The 23,131-nt window shown below is 30.6% G+C and overlaps 1 pseudogene; it reads left to right on the plus strand.

Annotated features, from left to right (window-relative positions):
• Positions 1 to 554: 554 nt before the first annotated feature.
• LOC110810514 (neutral/alkaline invertase 3, chloroplastic-like) lies at positions 555 to 21,559 on the plus strand (annotated as a pseudogene).
• Positions 21,560 to 23,131: the final 1,572 nt, after the last annotated feature.

The following is a 23,131-nucleotide window of genomic DNA, read 5'->3' on the forward strand; positions in this document are numbered from 1 at the left end:
CCAATAATAAGTTAGCTCGCCTATATGTAGATGAGATTGTTCAACTTCATGGAGTTCCCTTATTCATTGTATCCGACCGCAACCCCCGATTCACTGCTCACTTTTGGGACAGCTTCCAAGAAGCTTTGGAGTTTGGGCTATACTTCAGCACTGCTTATCATGCCCAGACGGATGGTCAATCTGAGCGTACGATCCAGACATTGGAAGACATGTTACATGCTTGCGTTCTCAACTTTTGTGATAACTGGTATAAGTATCTTCCTCTTTGTGAATTTGCTTATAATAACAGTCATCATTCCAGCATCGGTATGGCCCCGTATGAAGCTTTGTATGAAAGGCCTTGTCGTTCCCCTACTTGCTGGAGTGAAGTCGGGAACCAGTGCCATTTAGGACCAGATTTCTTTCAGGAGACCATAGAGAAGATCGCAATCATCTGCGAGAATTTGGCAACTACCCAAAGAAGGCAAAAGAGCTATGTCGATAACCATAGGTAACCCTTAGAGTTTACCGTAGGAGATCAAGTTTTCCTAAAAGTCTACCCCTACAAAGACAAGATGCGGTTTAGAAAAAGAGGGAAATTGTGCCCTTGTTATGTGGGACCTTTTTCGATTGTCGAGCGCATTAAACCCGTGGCTTATCGCCTCACCTTATCCTGGGAGTTTGCGGGTTTACATGATATCTTTCATGTCTCGATGCCCAAGAAGTACCACCCTGATCTTTCTCATGTTATTCCTCATGATGAGGTATAGTTACAAACCAATATGACCTATTAGGAGGTTCATGTGAAAATTCTCCGGTGCACTAATAAAGTCTTACGTAACAAGATGATTCTCATGCTAAAGGTACGTTGATAGCATCACACCTCAGAAGAAGGGACATGAGAGTTGGAGGATGAAATGAAGAAAAAGTATCAAAACTTATTCGGAACAAATTTAGGAACCAAATTTTTTTAGGTGGGAGGGATGTAACACTCCGCCTATCACTATGCTAAAATGATTTGAAAACTCTTTTTATTTGGGTTGTTGGCTGCTTTAAACTTAAATTAATTTACACTGTTTAATATTTTTCGAGATTTGTGATCTTAATCTATTTTTATTTTATTTATTTTATTATTTTTATTTTTTATTTTATCTTAAATTATTTTATTTTATTTCAAAGACAAAATTTAGAAAAAAATAAAAAAATAGCGAAACGGGAGATAACTTGCTTGCAAGAAAAATAACCCGAGAAAGCAGTTTGCTCGCATGGGTGCTGAGCACTGTGCGTGCACAGTGGCCGCGGGGCATGCACACAGCGCGCACATCTAATCTGCTCACCAGCATGCACGAGGCGTGCACATAGCGCACACGTCCCCTCTGTACGCACGCACGCACCGGACGTGCGCACGGTGAGTACTTGATGAATTTGCATGTAATATATGTAATATGTTGTCCGTAACAGCAAAAGTAAAAAGAAAAAAAAAAGAGAAAAGTGGAATGAAGCCTGTATGGTCCAAAGTACATATGTATTGACATACATATTGCATCAAGTGTCTCGTTAGGCTTTTTATCTCTAAGAGGTATCTGTTTCCCCCTCCCCTATCTGGTCTGGAAAGAAATAAGAGAACCGCTCCTAGTGGATGATGACATGCCCTCTGACAAGAATGGTATCACACTATCTATAGGGGTAACCCATGCCTAAGTAATGTCGTGAAATAGATATCTGTTAGGACTACAATAGTTGGTACGACTGTGGTCATACATCATACCATGGTTTGGCCAGCCAGAAGTGGGTCTGAGTAGATTGCTGTATCTATACCTGATCTAGTCATTTGACGTGGGCAGTTGGAAATCTGTATCTACCCTCAAAAATGGAAGTTTGTAACGATTTTGCGAAACATGACATGAAATATCTATGCATTTCATAATTTATTTAACTTTCTCTATTATTTTGCATGATATATATATATTTGATTTTATGTGCTAACGTGCTATTTTGATATTCAAATAAATTGTTTTTCCTAATGATTAACTAGGTAAACAAGGAAGCTAAATGGTAAGATGAAATAATAAACTTTTGAAATCATACGATATTAATTTAATACTATTTTCCTTACTGAACATTTGTTACTCACTTTTTCATCCTCACCCCCCTCCCCCCGAGATGAGGAAGAAAATGGGAAATCATAGTTAGACCTACCCTTAGAAGTATATGAGGATCCCGTGAATTCACAAGTCTGAGTGCATGATTGTACCCACACTCTGATAAATTTTAGTAGCATTGTGAAAGAAGTAGCCCCTATGTTTTGTATTTTATTGCCACTTCTGGTCTCACTGATGTATGTATTTTGAATATTATGTATATTTATAAGGGATTTGTTAAAGTTTGATTCTGCTGCATAAATATTATTGTTCACTTGTTATTTTAAATCTGTATCTGATAGCCATTTGCCTTAATTGGCACCTGGGATGTCACAACTCCCTTTTTGTGGTGAAGAGGGGAGCCTTACACGCCTCTTCTTCCTTTTTTTACGACGTGCAGGTGTGTTCTTCTTCTCATCCTTCTTTGGCTTCCAGAGGCATGCACACCTTTGGTTGCCATCTCTTTTTTTTTCCTTTTTAATTAAAACGGCGTCATTTTGTCCTTTGCTTTTCTTAATGCCCAAGTTTGGGCTGGGTTCCGTTTCCTGAGTCAGGGTGTTACATATGTATTATTCTTATTATACTTTTGAATCCAACTAAGAAAGAAAACAAAATGCAAAATGAAAGCTTAAACATCCTCAAGTATAAACCTAAACTCAGATAAATATTCATGAAGTATAAAATCTATACCTGGTATAAAATTTACCGTATAACTAAGTAAAACAAAATCTATACTAAATTATATATTAGGACAAAAAATTTGTATCGTAGTGCAACATAACATTAAGAAAAAAAAAGAAAAGACTAAAACCTTACGATTTAGTTGTAACACCATAGTTTTATAGCTTTATTAAGACCAAATACATACTTGAAACCTCATAGTTGTCTTAAGATAGGCCTAGAACACGAGAAAAATTTTAAAACCCTACACAAGCTTTTGGCAAAGCTATCTTGTAAGCTCATAGGAATCACAAAATAGCTCTAGAAGCCAAAAGTTTCCTTATCCTCTATTAACCTTGAACCTTAGCATTGTTTATCCCAAATTAGATAAGTAGTAATGAAGCACTACATAAGGACCCATGAGTTTCCCTGCTTGATATTATTAGTACTATCAGTTTTATCCAAGTAACACCTAAAAAGAGTATTACTGCCTCTTATACCACATATTAGAGAAATTAATATTACTTTTAGACGGTTAAGTAAAGACATTAATTGAGAACAATTGAAAATGCTTTATCATTTGTTAGACAAAAAGATCCAGTAAATCCTTAATTATATATTTTTATACATATTGAACCTTTCAACATGAATTTCATTAGAATTTCTAGCCCCAATGTACAAATTACTTAAATCTCACTTCTATTTTGTTATTAAAATTCAGTATACATAAAAAAATATATATCATGTAAATTAAAGAATAAATGTCTTGTTTCCTAGTAATACTCTATTGAACTCTCTATAGTACTATCAAATGCAGCAAACTCCTTATAAAATATAGGAGAAGGAATAAATGGTGATTTTATACATCTCAAAAGTGCCGAAGTAAGCCCATCAAAAAATTGGTCTTGTTTAATTGTCGTTGCACCCATTGTTGACCCGTTTTCCTGGTGGGTCCTTGATTAATAGTCGTGTGATCAAATCCTTTACTAGCTCTGAAACCATGGTTTATTTGGAAAACTCAAGTGCTCGAGCCACAATATTTACCAGGGGCAACTCCTAGTCAACTCCCTTATATGGTGTCATCCCATATAACATTTCGAATATCAATATCCCTAGTGTCCACCAATCAACCGTGTTTCCATGTCCTTCACCATACAAAAGTTATGGTGCTAAGTACTTATGGGTTTCAACAAAAGACATTGATTGGACATTGATTGGCTCTATGATGATTTCCACAGCCATGTGATGTGTTGACTTTTTTTTTTAGGGTGTAAGCAGGACGCTACTGCAAGTGTGATACAATTGGGTAAAATTCATGATGAATTAGAAAAGTTGGGTTGATCATCAAGATAAAAACTTGTTTTGTGATTGATGATGCATTTTGATCAGAATTATGTGGATCATTGATGTGGAATTATTGTCTTTTCATGAGAGATCGAAGTTAGTCAACGAAATTTGGCCATTGAATCTTCATAACACATTTTCGGGCTTCAAATCATGATAAACTATCCCCATCATGTGTAAGTATTCTACAACCACTATGACTTCAAATGCACATAAACTGTGCAAAAAAAGAAAATGTCATAAATCTTTTAAAAAATTAAATAGATGAATAAATTTAAATATGTTTGAAATATATAAAAATGAGTTTGATAAGTTATGCGAATAGCTTGTTGAAAATTTTAATACTTTATTCTATTTAATATATTTAAGAATATGTTTAATATACTATTAAAATACAAATATCTCTTGTAATATTACTCGGATTAGTAAAAATATATAATATATTTAATTTATTAATATATAAATAGGTTCATGAACGTGTAAACCAAATTCCTTCATACTTGAATTTGTCTCTTATACTTTAACATTTTGGGACCATATTAAAATATAAAAAGAAGATTTTATTAATTAATAAAGATGACAATGAAAATGGTATCTATATATACATATATACATTTATGCTGAAATATGATACAATCAAGAAGGTGCGAAGGGGAAAGGTTAGAAACGTCAAAGAAGATAATTATAATTAGAAATTATATACATATATAATGTGTATGTGTCTATATATATATATATATATAACCTTCTCAATTTATCAATATATATATGTGTTCGTGTGTGTATAGATAATGTATATACGTATATCACGATACTAATTGCGTTGAATATCATAATAATAAATTAATTATTTGTATAATTATATAATATATTTTTATAGATACAGATAATTAATGTTGTTATACGTACATACCGGAAAGCAGATTCGTTGAAGCGTCTATCCAGCTGCCTTTGACAAAAGATGTGAGATCGCCCCTAGGACAGAACTTAGTGAGTAAACACGACCACTGATCACAAATGAATTTCATACTTATTGGTGCCACATATGATTTGTGCCACATATGATTGCTCATACACCATCATATATATGAATTATATGTTTATATATATATACACGTGTCAAGGCATCTGATGAAAAGAGTAAGGAAGGGTAAACTTTCATACATAATTGACAACATTATAAATCAAATCAATTAGTCAATATAGTAAATGAATTTCATACTTATTTTTTATTGTATATATTATTACTATATTTCTTTATTGAATTTTTTAAAAAATGGTGCGTAGGCAGTGGATACAACCAAACATGAATTTTTAGTAATGAAGGAAAAAATAAAAATCCTTCTTGAGGTAATATTCTATTTTGTATATTTTATAAAATTTATTTTCATATATATCTTTTTCTCTTATAGATTTCGTAAAAATTTTAATTGAATTTAAATTTAAAGACTTATATAGTATAAAATATTCTATATTTTTTATAAAAGTTAAACTCATAAATTTTAAATATAATATAAGAGTTTTAACTACTATCATATTGTTATAATTCATTATAATTATTAGTATGCAGCTGGTAAAACAGATTTTCAATGAAGTAAAACTAATGCTATATAAGTATGCAAATTTAAATTCAATTAAAATTTTCATGAAGTCTTAAAGGAAAAAGATATACATGAAAATAAAATTTTATAGAATATATAAAATAAAATATTAACTTAAGAGGATTTTCATTTTTTCCTTCATTAATGAGAATTCATCTTTGATTGCATAATGCTTCCACGTACTTTTTTATTCAAAAAAAGAAATTTTAAAAAAATAAAAAAACTCAGTAAAGAGATATATTAGTAATATCTGCAATAAAAAATAAGTATAAAATTCATTACTGCACGAATATATAAAGACTGTTAATTTATTGATGACGTCAATTGTATATAAAAGTTTGCCCTTCCTTACTCTTTTTTTCTAATGCCTTGATGAATTTCTCACATTTCAATGCCGTTTGACAAGCGCGAAAACTGCAATTAATATCAACTAATTATTTTTTAAAAAATAAAAATTCAGTACATCTATTAATTAAGTGATATGCATCAACCATGACACAATACAAATAATCTCCAAGTAAGAATACATATAAAAATATAGTTTGACCCGAGATTAGTCAATTGATATACACTAATTATAATACAATATAAATAACTTTCAAATCACGAATACATAAAAATACAATCTGACTCAAACTTATAATCTTTTTTAAAAGAAGAAACACATCAACTATTAAACTAATTATTTAATTAATTAAGAGTACATATATATAGTTAATTAAATTAATAATTATTTATCTTTTGGGTGGGTATCTGAGTGCTTTTATCCTTATCTATAAAGTATGAGTTTAAATCATACTATAAACCTCATTACATATCATTTAACTATTAAAATGTGCGAATTTTTACTAGCAAAAATTATACTTAAGAATTTTTATTATTAAATATATATTATAAGATCAATAATAACATAGATAAATACTCCAAATTAAAGAGTTTTGATTTGTGATGATTAGTATTACTTATATACCTTGAGGAGGCTCCTTCAATCTTAATGCAAAGTGCACAAACTTGAAAAAATCCGCATAAGATACTTTATCCCTGCAAATTAAAAGAAGAAGACCAAATAACTGAAACCCATCAATTAATCAAATATGGTTAATAACTACTCAAATCTATATCGAGATATATATTATGTACACATACAAAGCTTTAGCCATGTTCGATAAGGTGATTTTAGATTCAGCCACGAAGGTGGAAAGCATATCACAAAAATAATTAGGACCGCAACCAGAATCTCCTTTCATTTCATATGTTGCAACAAGAAAGTGATCTACCACATCCTTCAAAAAAAATCGAATGCAAATCAATCAATGACATCAATATATATACATGATCGGTAAACAAATAAGAGAAAAATAGTTCAGATGTTAAGCACTAAACCTCTTGTTCCATCGAGTGGATCATATGGAGGAGCAATGCGCTTTGATCCTCCTATTCAAAATGATTGGATAAGAGTTGTAACAACCCATGCCTGCATAGGGAGTCTGGGTACCATAAGCACTTATATTCCCAGTGTAAAAAATACATAACCTTCTATCTCCAAATAAAAATAAGTACATCCAAGAGCAGTGTTCACATCCCTTGCCATGAGGGTTAACCATTACATCTATCTAAAATCAAGAAAATATCTAATTAAAGTTCGTGTAATTCATTCTTTCCTACACGTGCATCACAGAGAACACTATCTCTGCTCACCAAGATTGGCTCCCATAGTTTTTTTGTTCCATTGTTATTCCCATTCCTATTTCCAAACAACATTACTTTCACCCTCACAGAGAACACTGTCTCTGCTCACCTAGATTTGCCTCCTAAAATTTTATGTTTATTTTGTTTTTAATCCCTTTCAAGTTTGTTTCCCTACCTCTACTCACCAATAGCACCATTTCCCAAATAGACATCAAGAGAATTAAATACAAAAATAACAAAATAATAATTCCCAAATAGACATCAAATTCAGACTACTATTTCCCTCTCCCGTTCTCATCTTTTTAATTTTCCTCCTATGTTTCTTGCATATCTCCTCTGTCCTCTCCGCATAGCTATCCACACGATAATTCCATCATTTCGTTCGATCTTCTGTTTATCCTCAGATCTCTATTTTTACTCCTAGTTCTAATCTGAATTCAAGAAAATGTCCCTATTACCAAATCAACTTATTTCTTCCGAAAAATATCTCAAAGAATTTAGAAGATAAATTCTACTCAAGCGATGAGAGTCAAATTTCACTTACCTTTGTTCTTAATGATGGTGTTAATTTGATTGATGGATTCCTCCCTTGTTCTTGTAACGGCCCCGGAAATATTAAAATGAAATGAGTATTTAAATATATCAAATGCGGAAGCGAGATCAAAATTTCAGTTAACATCCCTTACACGAAAAACCAAAAACGTACTTAGAATATAAAAGATTAAACTAACTAAGAGAGAAACTCGAAAATAAAACTATGAGTATGACTACAGAGTCTCTAGGCATCCCCTTCGTCGTCCTCCTGCGGAACGGGCTCGGGAACCATGTCTTCCTGATCTGAAATGGTTAAATAAGGAGTGAGCTACACTAGCCCAGTAAGAACATCACAATATCTCACCGTCACGGAGGTAAAGGTGGGTAGAAAAACACAAAAAGACCAATGGAGCATAATTTACAATAAACTCGTTTATTAACATGAAAACCTTCACCATCCACTTACCTCGGTGGAATTTATGAAAACAATATAAGAAAAATAATAACATTATCATAATCATGGAATAATATAAGCTGTAAAACATAACACTTATCACGCCTCTTGTAATTCAATCATTGTACAACATATCTTTTTCTCATTTACCAGCCTACTAGTATCCGTGGGGGTCCATAGGGGTTCCGCTACCCGTTAACCTTTAACATTCATAATCAGTTTCCAGGGCCGTCCCCATACCCCGTCCGGTATGGGCGCCAAAACCATGAACCTCAATACCCCGTCCGGTATGAGGGTGAAACGGGCCGTCCCCATACCCCGTCCGGTATGGGCGCCAAAACCATAAACCTCAATACCCCGTCCGGTATGAGGGTGAAACGGGCCGTCCCCATACCCCGTCCGATATGGGTGCCAAAACCATAAGATCTCCATACCCCGTCCGGCATGTGAGACCACAATCCCGGTAGGGTTCCCTACGGACCTGGTCCGTCCACCATCTCCCAGGATATCTAGTTAGGCTGACCGTCATAATACAATTATCAGTCTACACAATCTTTCATTTTCCTTTTCCTCAGTCAGCATCATCAATTCACATACAAACAAGCAAAACAGTAATTCATGCCGAACAGACAACGTACAGTATCAGTTTTTCAGTCATTCAACCCATGATTAATAAAAACGTAGTATTTGCACACAAATCTGTAAAATGAACACATCAAACCTCATTTTGCATTTAAAGCTATAAACAGGCTAAATAACAGTAAATCACCAATCACATTAGACTCAGGCTCCATTAGCCACCTTAAGCAATTTCACACATTCGTTAATTCAAGAAATACCGTTTTATCATTTTGAACTTTAATACCGTGATAGGAAATAGGGTGAGGGGTCCTTACTTGTTTTCGGGATCCGAATACGATTCACAGTGCGCCTGCAGGCCGTCCCTAATTTTCCCTGAATTTTTCCCGGGGAACTGAAACACACTAACAGTACCTGCACGTGTTCCAAAAAAAATCCAAATTAGGCCCAGGGCCCCTTTCGGACCAAATCGCAACTCCGGCACGGCGGCTCCGCCGTGCTCCGGCGACGGCGAGTCGCCTCGGGTTGGCTGTTTTCGGCCGTTTTCGGCCGAATTCGGCCACACTCGCATTGGTCCTTGTCAGAAAACAACCCTAGGGCCCTCGGGGGGCCAAAAATCACGGAAAAGCGGAGCTTACCGGCGGCGGCGCTCTCGGGTACGGCGGCTCTCCGGCGAGGTTCGTGTTTTGGTGATTCGGCTTCGATCAACCTGTAGAAAAAAGAATGGTGATCACGGTGATATAAAAATTGCATCGAACGGAGGCCGGGAAGGACCTCGTCGGAGGCAAAAACTGAGAGGGGTGCGGTGGCGCCGCTGGGTTTCGGCCGCGTATTCCGACCGTTTGGCCGGGATTTTGGCCTCAATTTGGCCATTGGAGGAATCAGCGGAGAAAAACGAGTTGGGGGTATGAAATTTACCTCGATCGGCGGTCGGAAATTTCCCCGGTGCGGCGGCGGGTGGCGGCGGTCGGCCTCTGGTTCGTCTTCTCCGGCGAGCGGCGGGCGGCTAGGGTTTATGGTCTGGTGTGGGGGTTCTATTTATAACCCCTTGCCTTTTGATCACAGCCGTTCATTTCGTTTTAATCTGGGCCGTTCATTTTTGATTGAATCTGGGTCGTCCGTGCGATTGAATCTGGGTCGTCCGGTCGCGCGATTGATCTGGGCCGTCGGATCGCACCCACGCGGATCGCCAACGTGGCTCCTTTTGGAGTGACGCGGTCTTGCCACGTGGCAGGCCCCGGTTGGCCGGGACTGCTGACCGGGCCTGCTGACGTGGCTGCTGACGTGGCCCCCCTTTTTTCTTTTTTTTTTTTTTTTTTTTTTCCGGGTGCTACAGTTCTGCTCCCGATTCCACTGCTAGCTGATTAATCTGATTGAACAAATCACACAAAAACTCCCTCTCGGTTTACCTTAGCTACGAATTTTCTTCCTCCTCCTCTTCACCCTGTAGCTCGATGCCCTCTTTTAAAGTGGAGGAACCATCAAAACCATTGAGGATGGAAACAAAATTACTAAATTAAATAGAGATTACAAAATATTTTTTGATAATTGAGGCATAATCAATATTTTTACTTTTAATAATTAAGGTATAAACTAATAACATCTTCTTAAACATAATTATATATTTATATATTTATTTTTTGAAAAGAAGATTTTTATCTCTTTAATTGGTTAAATAGTAATTAAAATTTTATAATTTAAAGACTAATGAAGAAAAGAAATCTCTAAACTTTGACTTCTAATAAGCATTCAATTCTCTAAATTTAGATACTCTTTAAGTCTAATCTTATAATAGTTTTTTTTATAGATAAACATAACGAAAATATGTTAAAACTCTAAAATATTTGATTACATAAGTTCAAAATAATGAAAAATAAGATTCCTATTTATTTAATTTTTAAATTTTAAAGACTAATATAGAAAGAAATATCTAAATTTTGACTCCTAGTAACCATTCAATTCTCTATATTTAGATATTTTTTAAGTATAATCTTGTAATAATTCTTTTAAAGATTACATACTTTAGAATCAAAATAATATTAAAACTCTTAAATGTTTGATTACATAAGTTTAAAATTAGTTTTATAATTTCACTTCCAGCATAGTTGTTGGAACAAGCCCCTAATACACCATGTGCAGAATTATTTTGTACAACCACTTTTTTGCTACAAAAGTTGTAAGCTCCAAAAAATCAAACTGAATACCAAATGTCCATTACCATTTTAAATGAACCATAAAGGCAATATTTCCCTTGCTTGAAATAAACGGTCGACAAGCACATATGGCAATTCAAACAACTGTTAAAACAAAAAAATGGATTTGCCTGGATAATTCCTTCATTCCACATGATAGAGTTAATTGCCTCCCCTCTTTACTAAGAGGATTAGGTTTTGAAACCTACAAATGTAAATAAGAATTGACTTGGTCTAGTACCAAGTCAGTGTTGGATGACCCTCTTCTCCATTTGCTTTGTTTGGTTGCAAGAGGTATAATAGATCCTCAAACTTCAATTCCTATTTGTATAGAAAGTAAATGTCTAAGGTAAATTCTTCTATCTTTTCTCACCAAGATATTTTTATAAGAAACTATTAAATATATGTGATTCATCTCAACAAACAGCAATAAAACTTACAATTTTTTGAAATAATAACCTTTAGTTTGTAAATATCTCTACAAAATAAGTTAGAGTTTCAAATCAAAAAATTAAAAATTAGGTCGAGATTTTGACCTACTGTAGTTCCCTCAACTAAGGGAACCAAATAATCATGAATGTTTCTTTCGCCTAAAAACATAATAGGCACATTGAGATTTAACTAAATTTAATCACGACATCACCACCAACATAAAAAAAGTTATAGTTTAAATTTATTTTCCATGAAAAAGGAATACTTATTACAACCTGCAGAGAATTTATTTCTATTGATTTTTAGAAGCTTTCATGCACCCCATCTGCCAAACAAAAGAAAACATAATTACTTTATATTATTGTTATTGAAAGAGATGAAAATAGATAAAATACTAATAGTGAAAAATTAAATATTGAAGTTAACTTTTATAAATTAAATAAAGGATAATAATTATTTTAGTTAAGTTACAGTAATTAAAGAAAAATATAAATCTTATTTTACTCTTAATTAATTTAAAATCAAATTGAATTAGTTAAAAAGAAACTATATTTGTTACAATAACAAAGTAATTGTGAGTAATATTCTCCATTTACTAGAACTATTCGAATTAAAAGATTAATTAATTAAAAAAATAAATAAGAATCTAATTAAATAAGTTGTAAGAAGCAAGAGTACCTTAATTTAAAGGAGTGCCTTTGCGCTTATGAGGGGTGGTGCTTGATTCCAACTACATCACATACATACCCCATTCAGTGATGAATAATAATAAAGATAATAATAATAATAATAATAATAATAATAATAATAATAATAATAATAATAAAGATTTTAAAATAAAAAACTACCATGTTTAATATTTTTAAAAAATAGTTTTATTTTTTATTATAAATATAAACTCATAAATCTTAAATAAAACACAAAAATTTTAACTACTACCATATTGTTATAATTCATTATAATCGTTAATAGCTATAATTATGAGCCAATAAAACAGATTTTTAATTAAGTAAAACTCATACTTTATAAGTCAGCAAATTTAAATTCAATTAAAATTTTCATGAAATCCATAAGAGAAAAAGATATATATGAAAATAAAATTTTGCAAAATATGTAAAATAAAATATTCCCTCAAGAATGATGTTTATTTTTTCCTTCATAAGTAAGAAGTTAGTTGTGATTGCATCCAATGCTGCTATGCACCTTTGTTTAAAAAAAAACAAATTTAAAAAATTTTATAGAAAACTCAATAAGGAGATATATTAGTATTATCTAAAATAAAAAAATAAGAATGAAATTTATTTACTATATGAATACATAAAGACTGCTAATTAATTTATGATGTCAATTATGTATGAAATCTTACCCTTCCTTATTCTTTTCATTAGATGCCTTTGATGAATTCTTCACATTTTAGTGCCACTCGACAAGCACCAAGGCTGCGATTAATATCAGTTAATTATTTTTTTAACAAAAATTGTGTAAATCTATTGGTTAAGTAATATACATCAATCATAATACAATACAAATAATCTCCCGATTAGAATAAACATAAAAGTGCAATTTGACTTGAGATTAATTAGGCGATATACACTAATTACAATACAATACAAGTAACTTTAATTGATGACACACACGAAAGTACAATCTGATTCGAACTTATGATCTCTTGTAAATGAAGAAATGAATCAATTATTAAACTAATTAATTATGTATACACATACACCAATCAAATATATATATCCTGCTACTAAATATTTGGTTAATTAAATTATTAGTTATTTATTTATTAGGTTGATATCTATGTACTTTTATCTTTATTATAAGAGTATGAATTCAAATCAGACTATACATCTCATGACATATCATTTTAACTATTAAAATGTATGAATTTTTACTAACAAAATTATAATTGAGAATTTTTATTATTAAATACATATTGTAAGATCAATAATAACACACATAAATACTTCAAATAAAAGAGTTTTGAGCTATGATGACTAATATTAATTATATACCTTGAGGAGGTTCCTTTAATCTTAAAGCAAAGTTCACAAATTTTAGGAAAATCTGCATCAGATACTTTGTCTCTGCAAATTAAAAGAAAAAGACCAAATAAATAAAACCCATTAACTAGTCAAAGATAGTTAATAAACTACTCAGATCTATATCGAGATATGTATTATGCACACATATAAAGCTTTAGTCATGTCTGATAAGGTGATTTCATATTTAACTATGAAGGTGGAGACCAGATCAGAGAAATAATTAGGATCGCAACCAAGTACTCCTTTCATTTCACATGCTATTCCAAAAAACTGATCTACCGTACCCTTTGAAAAAAATCGAATGTAAATCAATCAAGGATATCAATATATACATGATTGGTAAACATATAAGAAAAAAATAAATAAGATGTTAAGCACTAAACTTCTTGTTCCATTGAGTGGATCATGTCGAGGAGTTTCGTGCTTTGATCCATCCTATTCGAAATGATTAGAGAAGAAAAAAATGGTTTTACTGAGAGAAGGGAGATTTTTTTTTTTTCGAATTTGTAATGCTCACCAAAGTGGTGGAGAGTTATAATAAGTTTAGTATTTATAAAAAATTGCTAATAATCTAGGTCTTGATATTTAGGTTATCAATATTCTATGCATTAATGAACTTGCATATTTTTGGATTTTGTGTTTCGAGTTTGAATTAATCTTACCAACAGTTTTATAAGAAAAAATATTTTCTTTTGAAAAAAAATAAGAGTTTAATTTAATCCATTTATAATATTGCATAAACGACAAAGATGATTTTTCTCCAAATAAATTACTTTAACGGATAAAAGGCACTATATTGGCACCTTTGAGAATAGTTAGTTACTGCTAAAAATTAGACAACATATGATAAAAGTTTACCAATAGATTCATATTTTTACTAAAAGTCAAAATGATGCAAAGTAAATTTGCGGCAAAATAGAGGAAGCCACGTATCCATTTCATGCACAACCTGTCCATTTCTTTATTTGGAAAAAAAAATTATTTAACTTTTATATTGACAAAAAGACGTACAAAAGAAATCAAAAATAAAATTATTTATCTTTATGTTCTAAAACCTTAAAAAAATTCAATTTCCTATATTGCAAGACACTAAAACTTCTCTGTCTTTGTTAGTTGCATCTAATTGTATTCATCACCCATCACCTATCAGTATTCATTGAAGTATCAATTTTCCTTATAAGTCATTAAATATTGTATTTTAAACAGTAAATTTACGTTAGTTAATTCATTCATTTGTATGAGATTAAAATATTTATTCAAGTTAAATCATACCTTATTATTTGACTGAACTACAAATTTAGCCGTATTTCTTTCTAATACTGTATAAGTCAATAAACAATGTAAGTTAGTACAATAACATCCAATACAACATTTACTTTTTCCTTCTAAAAAATCATGGATAAAGACCATTCTGCTTAAGCAAGTGAACAAAAAACTGAGACTTATGAACAACTATATATCTTTCAAAAGTCTTTACTACATCTCTAGCTATGTTATATACTATTTGATTACACTTTTACATCCAATTATGAAGAAGATAAACAAAATGTAGAATGAAGTTACTTTTAAATCCAACTAAAAATTAGACAATAAACAACACAATTTTAGCGAGTGATAGACATTGTCACTAAAAGTCAAAATGTCGCTAAGTAAATAAATATATAACAAATAAAGGAAGCCATTTGTCTATTTCATGCAATATCTATCCATTTCTTTGGAAAATAATTTTTTAACTTTTATATCGGTAAAAAAAATACATGAGAAGCTGCAAATAAAATAGTTCTTTTTTGTGCACTCACAACTAAAGAAAATTTGATCTCTTCTATTATAAGGCATCAAAACTTCTATCTTTGTATTAGTTGCACATCATTGCAGTCACCATCAATCACCCCTCATTATTTATTAAAGCATAAGTTCTCGTGATCAATCGTCAAAACACTATATTTTAAACAGTAAATGTACATCATTTGATTCATTCATTTATATGAGATTAAATAATTCATTCAAGTTAAGTTCTACTTTGTTATTTGATTTACCTACAAAATTAGTCGTATTTCTTTCTAGTATGGTAATAGTTCATACAATGTAAGTCAATACAATAATAACCATTACAACATTTACTTTTTGTCAAGAAAATTTCATCATCTATAAACAGTAAAAACTATTTTGCTCAAGAAAGTCAACAAAAAATTTAGGCTCATGAATTTTTAAATCTAACTAAAAAGAAAAGAAACAAAATACAGAATGAAAGCTTAAACACTCTCAAGTAACAACCCAAACTTTAGAAAAATATTCATCAAGTATAAAATTTGTATATGGTACCTTTAATAAGGGTCCTATTACAGGTAAAAATTAGACAATAGATGATATAATTTTAGTGATTGATTCAAATTGTCACAAAAGTTGAAATGTTACTAGGAAATATGCAACAAATAGAGAAACTCTTGTGTCCATTTCGTGCCCACCCTATCTATTTCTTTACTTCAGAAAAAAAGTTGTTTAACTTTTGTATCAACAAAAAGGAGTACAAAAAAAATTAAAAATAAAATTGTTCGTCTTTGTCTTAAAATCTAAAGAAAATGTGATCTACTTTATTGCAAGATACCAAAGCTTATATTTTTGTGTTGGTTGCATTTCATTGTGTCACCATCAATCGCCTTTCATTATTCACTAAAGTGTTAGTTCTCATAATTGGTCATTATATACTACATTTTAAACAATAAATATACATCATTCGATTCACTTATTTATTATAATATTAAATAATTCATTTAAATTAGGTTATGTTTTATTATTTGATTGAACTATAAATTTAGTAGTATATGTTTTTAATACTAAATCACCTATGATTTTTTTAAAGAAAAATCATTATTCATTAATAATAAAAAACATCATACTCAAGTAAGTGAAGCAAAAACTGAGAAGATTCATGAACATTTATCTATCTTTCAGAAGTCCGTACTCATCTCTAGCTAAGCTCTGTATTATTCTTATAATGCTTTTCAATCCAACTAAGAAGAAAGGAAACAAAATGTAGAATGAAAGCTTAAACATCCTCAATAGGAAAAAAAAAATGCAGAATGAAAGCTTAAACATCCTCAAGTAATAACCCAAACTCAGAGAAATATTCATCAAGTACAAAATTTGTACTTGGTACAAAATTTGCCATATAACTAAGTAAAACAAACTCTATACTAAATTAAATTTTAGGATAAAAAAAATTTGTATCTTAATGCAATATAACATTAAGAAAAAAAAAGAAAATACTTAAACCTAATGATTTAGATGTAACATTGGAGTTTTAGAGCTTTATTAAGTCCTAATACATGCTCGAAACCTCAAAGTTGTCATAAGAAAGGTCTAGAACGCGAGAACAATTTTAAAATCCTACACAAACTTTTAGCGAAGCTATCTTGTAACCTTATATGTATATCAAAATAGCTCTAGAAGCCAAAAGTTTCCTTATCCTCAACTATCCTTGAATCTTGACATTGTTTGTCCCCAATTAGGTAAGTAGTAATAAAGCACTACATAAGGACCCATGAGTTTCCTTACTTGATATTATCAGGATTTTGAAGTAATACATTTAAGTTTTATCCAAGTAATACCGTAAAAAGAGTATTACTACCTCTTATACCAAATATTTGAGAAATTAATAATACTTTTATACAGTTAAGTAAAGACATTAATTGAGAACAATTAAAAATGCTATATTTTTTGTTAGACAAATGATCCAGTAAATCTTTAATTATATATTTTTATAAATATTTAACCTTTCAACGTGAATTTCTTTAAAATTTCTTGCCCTAATGTACAAATTACTTAAATCTCACTTTTGTTTAGTTATTAAAATTCAATATACATAAAAAAAACATATATCATGTAAATTAAAGACTAAATTTCTTGCTTTCTATTAATACTATATTGAACTCTCTCTATAGTACTATCAAATGCAATAAACGCCTTGCAAGATACAGGATAAATAACAAATGATGATTTTATACATCTCAAAAGTTCTTAATTAAGCCCATCAAAAAATTGGTGTTGTTTGATTGTTGTTACACCCATTGTGGACCCCATTTGCCTTGTGGGGTCCTTGATTAATAGCGGTGTGATCAAATCCTTTGCTAGCTCTGAAACCATCATTTCTTTGGGGAAATTTTGGAATAAGATAAAATAGAGAAGAGGAGCTAACTATTTATAAGGTAAACATAGGATGATACCATTGAAAAGGAGAAACTAGCCACTAACATCCATTAACATGGGAACATGAATTTCATTCACCAAAATGCCCCGATTAAAGCTTGTGACTATGTTCATTTATCACAATTAAGCACACACTACAATGAAGTTTTTAAGAATGTTCATAAATGATCATAAACATGGTATTTGAATGGTTAAGATTCTTACATTTTTTTGGAAGATTAGAAGTCTGTCTCTTATTAAAATGTAAAATTTATCACTTTCTGGATATAATTATATGTATTAATAATGATTTGTTTATAATATTTGATTTAATAGAATCAAAAGATTTAACTTATAACTGTGTTGGTAGAGATATAGTAATGAAATTGGATTTTGTCCTAAAGAGTCATGACATATCTAAATGAAAATAATATTCTGTAACAATTAGATTATTTTATTAAAACAATTATAATAAGCAAAAAAATTCATATTTTTCTTAAATTTTTTATTAACAGAAATATTAAAGAAGAAAAAATGTGTTAAAGTAAAAATCACAAAATGCCTACATATAAAGGGTGAGATTTCTTACATTTTCTCTCATTATGTCGAAGATCTCTCATCTTCTTATTACACACATATAAAAGACCTTTAGTTTTGATTTTTTTGATTTTTTTTTCAAAAACTCATATGAATATATATTGTTATTACAATACTAAAACAATCTCTCATGTATTTTAATAAAAAATAATGTAAGATAAAATAGTTTAATTCTAATTCTTTTAATAAAGAAAAAAAAACATTCAGATTATAAAACCTCCACTTTATAAAGAAAGTAATGATTATTACTTATAGATTCTTATTATCTCATATAAAAGTGTGAACATATCTCAAATTTCATTAATGAATCATGAAAATCTAAAAACAAAAAAAAAACCAACTTTATCTTGGTTGGTTCACATATCAATTATTTTTTATGATTCTCATTAAAGTTCATTCCAGAACTTTTTGAATTCCACGCACTTGTTCTTCTCTAACCTGCTTGCATGTTGTCTTTCATGATTTATCTTAACCAAGCAAAAGAGGGAAAATTATGAGTATATCATTGTTGAGGGAACTATTGTACACAAACAAACAAGAAATCTGCTCAACACAAATCATTGATCATATAAGTTGAATAAATTAATGTCAAACTGATGAAAATAGAGGGTGCATGAATTTATAGTGTGCTTACCCTCATCGCAAGATATCTCCTCTGTCTGCACATCCGCTATACTTATCGTTAACCATGTGATTTAGAGAAATGAAAAAACAGAGAGAAAAGGAAAAGCAAGTAGAAAAATGAGAGAAAATTTATATATAAAATTAAAAAATAATCAAATGAAATGAATAAATAAAATAAAGGGACAAGATGAGAAAAGAAGAGCAAGCAAAATTTTCATATAATTTCTTATTTATTCATAATAACCCACAATTATAAAAAAAAAACTAAATACGATACATACAATTGCATTATTATTGATTGTGTGGAGATATTAAAACGACACAACATTGTCTTCTCTTTTTCTAGATTTTTCTGCTCCCAAACATCACTTCGATCCAAACCCACTTTTTATTTCATACAAGGTATGCACCTTTCTCTTTTATTTTCTCGATTTAGTTTTGGAGTATGTTCATTTTTAATATCACTTCATCTGAGTTTGGATTTAAGCTATGATGTTTTTTTTTTCTTGTTTTGGAATCCTTGATTTATGAGTGGTCCAATTAGTAGGACTTTTGTTAAGTTCTATCACAAATTGACTAGTTATCTAGATGCTTTCTGTTGTTTTTTACAAAAAAAATTGCATTGGTGCCTTGTAATCATTAGCTTTTGGCTTTTGATGAGTTTTTCTCACCATTTGAGTACTCTTATTATATGACTTCTAGGTATTAGAAGATAATTCTTTATGGTTCCTAAAAATAAAGGGGAAAAAGAGACGTATTACGTATATTCGTAGCATCATTTCATTAGTTTTCCTTGAGTGTCAAAGTTTATTTTCCTTTTTATTGTTGAATTTTTTACTCTTGGGTTGTATGTCTGATTTAGTTAAAAGTTTTCACTAAAATACTCACATTGAATCTAATGCCTTGATTTATTTCTTTTGTTTGTTTTTTGATTTAAGGTTAATCGTTCTTGAAATTGAAGTAGAAGAAGGTATTATTTCAATTGAGTCAAGAATCTCTTGGGTTCACTTTGATAAAAGAAGGGTTTGAGGATTGAGAGGGTTATAATTATTTGATTACCATTATGTCTATGGGAATTTCTGAGGCAGTTCTGCTACTTTTATCTAGAACTATTCCTAGTCGTTTTAGTTTCGATCCATGTTTTAGCAAATTGGATTCAAACAATAGATTATGATCTGACTCACTAGCCTACATGAATCGGTCATTATTTAAATTTATAAGTTGGTAATAGAGAGATCTTATTTGTTTACCTTTTTTTGTTGTGGTATCTCCAGTTAATCCTTCTTTTTTTCTTTAAGGCACTATTTTATTCTACCTTACTTTGTGCACGTGAAATGCTTACTCTAGAAGATGGATCAGCTGATATGTTTTGGCACTAAATAATTGCCTACTTGCTCTTTCATTCCACATCAGGGAGTATTATTTGATTGATTTGTGAAAACTGAAAGAGATTTATAGTTGCAAGACTGAGGAATACTCATATGATGCACTTAATAAATTCAACAATTACCCTGATCAAATTTCTCATTGGTTGGTGGAATGGATGCCCAATAAAGGAGGTTATCTAATTGGAAACTTACAACCAACACATATGGATTTTTGATTCTTTTCTCTAAGAAACATGTGGTCTGTTGTAAGCAGTCTGACAACAGTTGATTAGTCACATGCCATACTAGATCTTATTGAAGTGAAGTAGATTTGGTAGCATATATGCTATTCAAGATATGTTTTCCTGCTCTTGAAGGTCAGGAGTGGCAAATAATCACTAGTAGTGATCCTAAGAACACATAAGAATCTACTCTCGTATTATTTATTTATGATCTATTTCTTCATTATCTTCAGCATTTCTCACTATGTTTCCTTTTCATGCAGGCCTTGGTCTTACCACAATGGTGGTTCTTGGCCAACTCTGCTATGGTAGGTTAGTTTGTTATGCTTAAATATTCTCTTTGCTACTAATGTTTTGTTCATTGCTCCAAAGAACCCATTGTAAAAGGTATATTTAGGCATAAGTTTCTTAAGTTCACATACTTGAATCCAATAGGATATGGCACCTTGTTGATGTTTTATAAAATAAAGTAATAATGAAGGAATGTTGGTAGTGTGGCTTAAGATTTTAAAAATGGACTTTTTACAGCTTACTGTTGCACCCATAAAGATGAAAAGACCAGAAATCACTTCAAAATCTGTTGAAGTTGCCGAAAGACACATATCAAGAGATAATTGACCTTAATACTACGACATGAAAAGAGGAAAGTTCATCAGGAAGCAAACACGATTATTCTAGACATGGTCAATTATTGGATACCTTGTGGCTAAGCTTCTACTTGCAGACCCAAGTGCAGTCAAAATTCTGATAATTGAAGAGGATTATGAGCTTGTCAATGCCTTCTCTTGCATGATAAGTGCTAACCCTAAGAGAAAGTGTGGTCGGAAAAACTCCCAAAAAACTTGCATAATATAAGATTCTTAAGCTGCTTTCACATAAGGATAGGTAACTTCAATTTGTGGCTTAACTTACCTATTTGAACAACTTAAATGTATAATGGTGATGATAACAATGTTTATTTTTCATTTTATTTGGGGGTTAAAGCTTTTAAGCAGTGATTCGAGTATCATTGGATCTTAATGTAAAGATGATATATTGATTTAGGATTAGCATTAGCTTGAAACATCTTCATGGATTGGAGAATAAACAAATTGTTCCCTGTTTATAGACTTTATATCATATATATAGTATTATAGGAGTGAAAGGTGTTCTTTTAAAGAGTTCACTGTAAATTGAGAATACTCTTATATTATTTTAACTCTATTGCTCGATTATGACAATAATATTTTCAACTAAGTTCTATCCCGATGGCTATCTTCACATCCTCCATCATAGGTAGCTGGATAAATGCTTCAATGAAGCTACTGCCCGCTACGTACGTGCAACAATATTAATTATATGTATCAATAAAAATATATTAAATGATTATACGAATCATTAATTTATTACTATGATATTCAACGCAATTAGTATTGTGATATACGTACATACATTATCTATACACACTCACACACACATATTGATAAATTGAGAAGGTTATATATTTATATAGACACAAACACATTATATATTTATATAATTCCCAATTATAAGTATCTTCTTTTTTAAGTTTTTAACTTTTCCCCATTTCACCTTCTTGATTCTATCATATTTTTGCATAAATATATATATATATGTATATATAGATACCATCTTCATTTTCATCTTTATTAATTAATTAAATTTTTTTCATATTTTAATATGGTCCTAAAATGCTGAAGTATAAGAGCCAAATTCAAATATAAAGGAATTTGGTTTACAAGTTTATGAATCTGTTTATATATTAATAATTTAAATATATTATATATTTTTACTAATCTAGGTAATACTTCAAGAGATTATTATATTTCAATAGTATATTAAACATATTCTCAAATATATTAAATAGAATAAAGTGTTAAATTTTAAACTAGCTATTCACATAACTCAATTTTATATATTTTGAACTTATTTAAATTTATTCAATTTTTTAAAAAGTTTTGTGACCTTCTCTTTTTGGCACAGGTTTTATGCATCTGAAGTCACAGTGGCCATAGAATACTTACACATGATGGGGATAGTTTACTGTGATTTGAATATGTGTTAGTAAGATTCGACGGTCACATTTTATTGATTGACTTCGATCTCTCACAAAAAGACGATAATTCCACATCAACGATTCATATAATTTCTTATCAAAATGCATCACTAATCACAAAAACAAGTTGTTACCTTGATGATAAACCCAACTTTTCTAATTCATTATGCATTCTACCCAATTGTATCACACCTGCAATAACCTCCTGCTTACAACCTAGTCATCCCCTCATCTACCCAACAAAAGAAAACATAATTACTTTATAATATTGTTATTGAAAGAGATGAAAATACATAAAATACAAATAGTAAAAAATTAAATATTGAAGTTAAATTTTATAAATTAAAAGGATAATAATTACTTTAGTTAAGTTACAGTAATTGAAGAAAAATATAAATCTTATTTTA

Source organism: Carica papaya, chromosome 9 (assembly GCF_054855325.1).
Source record: "Carica papaya isolate Zhongbai chromosome 9, ASM5485532v1, whole genome shotgun sequence".
Classification (NCBI taxonomy): Eukaryota; Viridiplantae; Streptophyta; class Magnoliopsida; order Brassicales; family Caricaceae; genus Carica; species Carica papaya.